This window comes from Dermacentor andersoni, chromosome 8 (genome assembly GCF_023375885.2).
Source record: "Dermacentor andersoni chromosome 8, qqDerAnde1_hic_scaffold, whole genome shotgun sequence".
Classification (NCBI taxonomy): domain Eukaryota; kingdom Metazoa; phylum Arthropoda; class Arachnida; order Ixodida; family Ixodidae; genus Dermacentor; species Dermacentor andersoni.
This window is the reverse complement of record NC_092821.1, coordinates 25441798-25450140: the sequence shown is the minus strand read 5'-3', so window position 1 is coordinate 25450140 and position 8343 is coordinate 25441798.

Genomic DNA, 8343 nt, shown 5'->3' with positions numbered 1-8343 from the left:
TTCCACAGGCACAGTGCTCCAAGTTATAGTGACAAAGAGCTTTAATAATCGTTCACCATAGACATTGCTGCCGTAAGGAAGGTTTAAGTTAAGGTTAGTTGCTTGCCGGGTGTCTGCACGCGGGACGGTAAATATGGCGTTGAGTATTTTGTGAACTAAACAAGGGATTTCATAATTTCTTAACGCCGCTAAAGAAATTATGCAAAGGTCAGTAAACAGAACGCTACTAGGGTGACGAACTGAGGAAAATGTTGTTATACTTAGACCACGCTTTTGATTAATCAGTATAGGTGTTATGTAAGTTTTATATGTTAGACCCCATATTTCACAACAAAACCTATGTGGGTATGAAACAAATGGAAGTATATGGAACGAAGGAAAGCGAAGAAACGAAGGAAAATGTTGCCGCGTACGGGCCAGTGTGTAACAACTGAAAAAGAGTTTTAAGCAGACAACGCTACTTTGTTCTCCCCCATTGCAAATGACAGTCTAAAGCAAATTCTAAATATTTAAATATATTGTTACGGGGTTAAAACAGGCAGACGTGTATTTACAGAATATTTAAAATAAATATATCAGCTGTCAAGATGGTAGACACCGCGCGAAGACCAGAACATCGTCTTCTCCCGACGATGATTAAAACATCTTCATCAGTTTGTCACATGACCCCCGGTGGCTGAAGCACCGGATCGGTGCTGGTTAGAAGGCGGGCGAGTGATACAACTTAAGACGCGCGACGTAGACCACGTCGGAGCGATGCTGAGCCACGCTTGGCTCAAGAGGGGCGATTTCGTACGTAACGTAGGTTACTTGACGTAAGACACGTTAAAGGGCCGTTTATAGTCCGACGTAACGCACGCGCGCGCGCACGCTACGTCACGTCGGCGAAAACGACCCCTCTATAGTCGGGCGCACCGGCGCAGCCAACGTAACCGGCGGCTTCCGACGCGCCACGACGGGCCCGGCGCCGATATGGCTCCTGAGCCATTTGCGTGTTGGAGTCGGCGGAACTCTCGCACCACAATGCATTGCGCGCGAAGACAAAGTTGCCAACGCGACTCTGCAGACGGCTTTTGCGGACGGCGCGCGACTTGGCGAACGTTCTGCGCATGCTCTGAAGATAGCAGCCGACGGCGCGCGCGTTGAAGTATAGAGGGGATGGCATCTCGGCTGGCGCAGCGCAACCGACGTAGCGTGACTGACCGCGAACGACGCTCGCCCGCGCGCCGATAACGTCGGACTATAAACGCGCCTTAAGGGCCGGAGTAGCGTGAAAGTAACTTCTCCGAGAGGCCAACGCGTCGCGACGGCGACAAAAGGAGAACCAGGGCGTCCGGTGTGTGATGGATGTCACGATGGCGGGCGTCATATAAGCGCCGCTGATTGTCCTGCGACTCCACAAGTCGACGTCGAGCAATATGGCATTCTTCTTGTGCTTTGAGGATGGCTTCACGGGCGTACTCGGATGTGGAATTCAGACCAGCAGGCAGAGCGGTGTCGAAAAGTAACGTAGGGTCACGGCCAAACAAGCGGAAGAATGGAGAGAAGCCTGCGGTATCATGGCGAGACGAATTATAGGCGAAAGTAACGAATGGCAGCGCAACGTCGCAGTCGCGATGGTCATCGGAGACATACATGGACAACATGTCAGTAAGGGTGCGGTTAAGGCGCTCGGTTAGACCGCTTGTGGATGGTAAGCAGTGGCAAGTTTCTGTTTAGTTGCGCACGAGTGTAGAATGTCATTGAAAACTTTAGACAGTAGCGGTCTCGGTCGGTGAGGAGCTGTCGAGGGGCGCCGTGGTGAAGGATGGCGTTTTGTAGGAGGAAGTCGGCTACATCGGTTGCGCAGCTTGTCGGAAGAGCCTGTGTGATTGCATATCGGGTGGCGTAGTCCGTTGCTAGAGCAATCCACTTGTTTCTTTGAAGCAGACGTAGGAAAAGGGCCTAAAAGATCAACACCTATACTGAAGAACGGTTCTGATGGTACGTCAAGTGGTTGAAGGCGACCAGCAGGGAGCGTGGTCGGCTTTTTGCGTTGTTGACAGAGATCACACGCAGCGACATAACGGCAGACGTTACGGTATAGACCAGGCCAAAAGAAGCGCCGATGAACGTAGTCCTAAGTTCGAGACACGCCAAGGTGAGCTGCAGTCCGTACATCATGAAGCTGGGCGAGAACAATCTGACGCAGATGCTAAGGCACAATGAAGAGTCAGGCAGAGCCGTCCGGGCGAATGTTAGAGCGGTAAAATATACCATGTTGAAGTGCGTCACAAACATGCGAAGGGAAGGATCGGGCGTCGTTGAAGTGAGCCGGTGAATAAGGTGTTGCAAGGAGGAGTCCCGACGTTGTTCGGCTCCAATGTCGCGAAAAGCAGCCAGAGAGAGAACGATGACAGGTATGCCGGCCGCAGAAACGTCAGGAGGGTCGACAGGATGGCGCGACAAGCAGTCCGCATCTTGATGTAACCGGCCGGTCTTGTATACAATGGAATAGTTGTATTCTTGGAGGCGCAGAGCCCAGCGGCCAAGGCGCCCTGAAGGGTCTTTGAGAGACGAAAGCCAATACAGAGCGTGGTGATTAGTGGTTACTGTGAATTGGCGGCCGTACGAATAGGGGAGGAATTTACCCACTGCCCAAACGAAAGCCAGACACTCGCGTTCGGTGATAGAACAATTGCTCTGCGCAGAAGAAAGAAGGCGGCTGGCGTAGGCAATAACACGTTCTCGGCCTTGTTTCTGTGCCACGAAAGCTCAAATACCGTGGCCACTGGCATCGGTACGGACTTCTGTTTGAGCTGACGCATCAAAGCGAGCGAGAATGGGCGGGGACGTAAGCAGCGCAATCAGCTAGGTGAAAGCACCAGCTTGCTCAGGGCGCCAAATGAATGCAGCGTCTTTTTTGAGGAGCTGATTGAGAGGGCGCGCAACGTTCGCGAAATTTCGGACAAATCGACGGAAGTAGGAGCAAAGGCACAAGAAGCTGCGGATATCCTTGGCACATGTTGGCGCGGGAAAGTCTTTGACTGCCCGTATTTTATCGTGATCAGGGCATACACCAGAAGAATCGACGAGATGCCCAAGCACAGAAATTTCAGGACGACCGAAGTGGCCCTTGGACGACTTTAGTTCTAGCCGCGCCTGACGGAAAACAGATAGGATCGTCGACAGGCGCTCGAGGTGTGTCACAAAAGTCGGAGAAAAAAACGATCACGTCGTCCAGGTAACAGGCAGATGGACCACTTGAAATCGCGTAGGAGGGCGTCCATCATTCGTTCAAATGTGACCCGGGCATTACATGAACCGAATGGTATCACTTTGAACTGATATAGGCCATCGGGAGTAATAAAAGCTGTTTTCTCGCGGTCCATGTCATCGACGGCAATTTGCCAGTAGCCGGAGCGAAGGTCGATGGACGAAACATATTGTGCTCCATGCAGGCAATCCAGGGCATCGTCAATGCGTGGTAGCGCATAGACGTCTTTCTTTGTTACTTTGTTGAGGTGTCGATAATCGACGCAAAATCGCCAACTGTTGTCCTTCTTTTTAACTAGTACAACAGGGCATGCCCATGGGCTACAAGAAGGTTCGATGGTGTCTCGTGAAAGCATCTTGTCAACTTCGTGTTGGATGATAGGTCGCTCAGTAGGCGAGACGCGGTAGGGTCGCCGATGGATCGGGCTCGCATCACCGGTGTTTATTCGATGCTTTACGACAGATGTTTGTCCTAGAAGGCGTTCTCCAAGGTCGAATATGTCCCACTATCTGGCAAGGAGGCAACGTAGTTCTTGAGCACGCTGGGGCATAAGGTCGGGAGCAATCATTTTTGTTGGGCATTGAAATCTTAAGGGACAGGGGGCGAAGCGAGATTTCAACATGAGGAGCTGTCACAAGTTATAGCCGAAATGTGGTAGTCTCTGGCTGGCGTTATTTGCGCCATAGGTATTCCGTGCGGGAGTACTTGTGTACAGAGTCCAAAGTTCACAAGCGGAACGCAAGATGTGTTGTCCGAAATGGTAACGACGGTGTGAGGGAAAGCGACGTTATGCGAGAGCAGGACATCCGGATTACGAGATACCATGTAGTCATCGTCTGGGAAAGGTGTATTGGGGGCGACACCTGTGTAGGTAACGGCACGGTGAGGGAGGCGAATATGCTCTGTGGAACATAGCCGTATCGGAGCACTATCAGGAGGGTCGATAGCAGCACGTAGAGCGAGTTGCACAACACCAGCAGAACAGTCTATAAAAGCGGAATGTGTAGACAGAAAGTCAAGGCCCAGGATGAGGTCGTGAGGGCAGTGCTCTAGTACATAAAATAAAACAGAATTATGATATCCGGCGACACTCATGCGAGCCGCACACATGCCAATAATGGCTGGTGGTTCACCGTCGGCGACTTGGATCACAGGCGAAGGGGCAGGAGTGAGGACTTTCTTGAGACGATTCCGAAGCCGAGCATTCATCACAGATACGTGTGTGCCAGTGTCAATCAGAGCCGTAACAGGTACACCATGCACGTTCACGTTAATGAGGTTCCGAAGTGTGGGCAAGGTCAAAAGAGGATTTTTGAGTCGGTTAGGTTTGACTGCACCACCTCCAGGTGCTGGACCCATTAGTTTTCCGGAAGGGTGCGCCGGAAGAAACTAGGGGACGGTGATCGGCGAGATGGGGGCGATCGGGAGAAGCGGCGACGTGGCGAAGGAGAGCGGCTAGACCGGGTTGGACGAGAAGTGTTTACTGGCTGCGTTTGCGGGGCGAGCCGAGGAGCAGCATGAGGGCCGTGGGATGGGTGGTAGGACCAGGGGGTGGAATTCCACGAAGACCGACAGTGACGTGAAAGATGGCCGATACGGCCACAAGTGAAACATATAGGCCTGTCGTCTGGAGTACCGCCATTCGGCCGCGTTGCAATACCGCGTTGGGGCATTCAGGCTGCGGGTGAGCATTACAGTGCTGGACCGAGAGTAGTCAGGCTGAATAACTGAGCAGACGTTGGTCAAGCCAACGTTGGCCAATTCTTGGCGCACGACGGACTGTATCAATGAGACGGTCGCCTGGCAATTGTCGAGGCCATGGGTTGGGGTCATTACAGAAGATGCGGCTCCTATTTTACGTCGGCTGACATGGAGGATGCCATCAGAGCGATTGGGTGTGGGCAGACTGCGGAGGTCTTCGCAGGTGGACGTAGCAGCCGTGTTGGGAAGGCGGGGAAATGGTTGGGCAATGCGGCGACTCTTGGCTTCTTCAAACTACCGGCATTCGTTAATGATGGCTTGCACAGTGGGAGAATTCTTGAAGACAAGGAGATGGAAGGCATCATCTGCCATGCCCTTAATGACATGTGCAACTTTATCAGGTTCGGATATCTTCGGATCCACTTTGCGGCACAGAGCAAGCACGTCCTGGATGTAAGTGAGATAGGATTCTGTGCACGTCTGGACACGCGAAGCGTGCTCTTTTTTTGCGGCGCGCTGACGTCCAACAGGCTTGCCAAACAAATCTTTGAGTTTCTGTTTACAAATCTCCCAGCTGGTAAGTTCCTACTCGTGGTTCTGAAACCAGACGCGTGCCGTGCCCACGAGGTAAAATATCAGTTTCGTGAGCATGACGGTCTGGTCGCAGTGGTTGCTGGCGCTCACCCGCTCATATAGTTGAAGCCAGTCTTCAACATCAGTGTCGTCGGTGCCAGAAAAGGTTCCTGGGTCGCGGGGTTGTGCTAGAATGACGGTGGGCGTGGGTGCCGACGGGCCCGAAGCATCCTCGCCTTGAGCTGGCATTGTAGATGCAGCCAAGGAGCGCCCGCTGCGTAAATGCGTCTTAATAATGATCCCGCAACCTCCACCAAAAGTGTTACGGGGTTAAAAACAGCCAGACGTGTATTTACAGAATATCTACAATAATTATATCAGCTGTCAAGATGGTAGACAGCGCGCGAAGACCAGAACACCGTCTTCTTTCGACGATAATTAAAACATCTTCGTGAGCGTGTCACAATATCAACACAATCCACATCTCGGCTCACTAGAATCAAATTGAACGCAATGTAATCTAGTATTTTCCTGTTCGAGTGAAACATATCAGTATTTAGGGCTAGTCTATTTTCTGCAAACCATTTATTTACTTTTAGCAGCTCGCCAGATATGTCTTTTAATGACGAGAGTGAGTCGCCTGAGGAAACTAAGGTGGTGCCGTCAGCATACATCTACACTTCCGACAACTTAAGTGCGTCCGGTAAATCACTTATGTAAAATCCAGTTTTTCTAGCAGTATGAAGTGACTGTAAGGAAGAAGTGCGCCGTGCCGAGCTCCGCAGCCGGATCGCCAGCGCTACTGAAGTGGGGCTCGGGCTAGACGCTGTTCCTGGTTTTGACTGGCGAAGCCTACGCTGTTGCGTCTTCTTGTTCACGTCCTTCGTGTCGTCCACAGCCGTGTCGGATTTCTTTGCCATATGACAGATTATATCGAACGGCTTTCTTAAATCAAGAAAAAATGTACACAGCAACGTCATTCTTGTGAAGAGCAGAGTTAAGGAATTTCGAAAGTGGTAAAGCTGCGGTTTACTTAGATATATCTGCGACAAAGTCATGCTGCTGCGGGCAGATAACGTTATTCCTTACAAGAAATGCATTTAACTGTAGTACAATGAACTTTTCAAATAGTGTGTGAAATTCGTCTATGACTACTTGAATGGTTCGGATGACCAGTTTTGTACACAGGGATGACCTTGGACACTTTCAGTACATTTGGGTGAACATCACTACTAATCACATCGTTAAACACGTGACAATGGGACACGAATAAGACATCATTTTTGTTTTTCAATATTTTAACATGAATACGGTCTAGTCCTGGTGCATTATAACTAGTAACTTGCCCCCCATACCTTTTATTTCCTCAAGAGGTACTTGCACGAAACGAAAAATCACTCTCGACACTTCTCTGGATCCTGGTTGTCAGAATTGCAAGAACAGATTGTGTGCATATATATATATATATATATATATATATATATATATAGATATCCACAAATTTTGAGAAATAATCAAGGCAGTCATTAGCAATCTGTGGGGACAGATTTTCGGGAGCAACATATTGTTTATCCTTTAATCCTACTACAACTCTATTTCCTATATTTGCCTTTCATTGCATTCAGTCGCTGACTCAAGTTCGTATAATAGGCCACCTTTGATTCGTGAATTAGCATAACTGATTTGCATCGAAAAAAATCTAAACTGGCTTTTGTAGTGGTTAGTTTTGCGATGTTTTAACTTATTGCAATAGTACTCTTTCCATTCCTAGTTGCGCAAGTATGCACTCATTTATCCACGGACATATGGCGTAGTCACAGTTGTTCCATGAAGCGTGCCGCGATCTTCTATAGCGTTTGTAATGCAGTCAATAATGTTTTGGCATTGCATGTGAGCGTTGTCGTTGTAGAGGTTATCGAAATTTGTAGTGGCTAGGATGCTGCGTACACGTGGATGGTTAAGCCATGTCGAAGATTTGGCGCAAAAGGCGGGTGGCGAGCTTCAATCACCAACTCAGGCGAAGCGGACGGGTGGGTCCTTGGCATGGCTTGTCTTCGACTGCGCCAAACGTGAGGACTCGACAACACACCGTTTAGGAGAATAAATGTGGTTTTATGGGCAAAAAAAGCACGACAAAATACAATGATGGTGCCCGCGCACCGAACGCAGCTACGAATCTAAGCTCCAGTTTTGGCAACATGCGAAACAACGCTGGAAGATTGCGTGAAGGCTCACAAAGAAGAGTTAAAGCGTTGGCAAACGCCATAAGAGGAGGCAGTCCCTGAGGAACAGAGCTAGGCGCCAGGCTGCTAGATCCACCGCAGGGCTGCAACGGTCTGGTCAACACGCAACCGACCAACGCCAACTCTACAGCTTGCAGCACCGCAGAGGCAGCGACGCTGTTGTGCCATTGCGTCAGCGCTGCGCGTGCGGACGGTGTGAATGTGACCGTCGAGGCGTGACGCCGGCCTTACCTGTAGAACGAAGTGGAGTGCGGAATGCCGCCGGCAGCGTCCAGCCAAGCCGACAACGAGAGCCCGTTCTTCTTCTTCCTTAAAATTGTGGCACGTACCCACGATGGGGGGATTGGCCATGTTTCTCCGTGGGAACATTATCAACTCGCTTCCTGTTACTTTACTAATCTGTACTATCCATATTAACTTAATAGTAAACATGTATTTATTTTTATGACGACTGCAGAAACTGCTTTAACTTTTCTGTATTACTTTACATTTCCATTACTTAGTGTGTGCCCTATAGTAATGCGCTGTCTGTTAAGTTTCTATTTTTGATTCATTTTAAGGTAGTGCCGT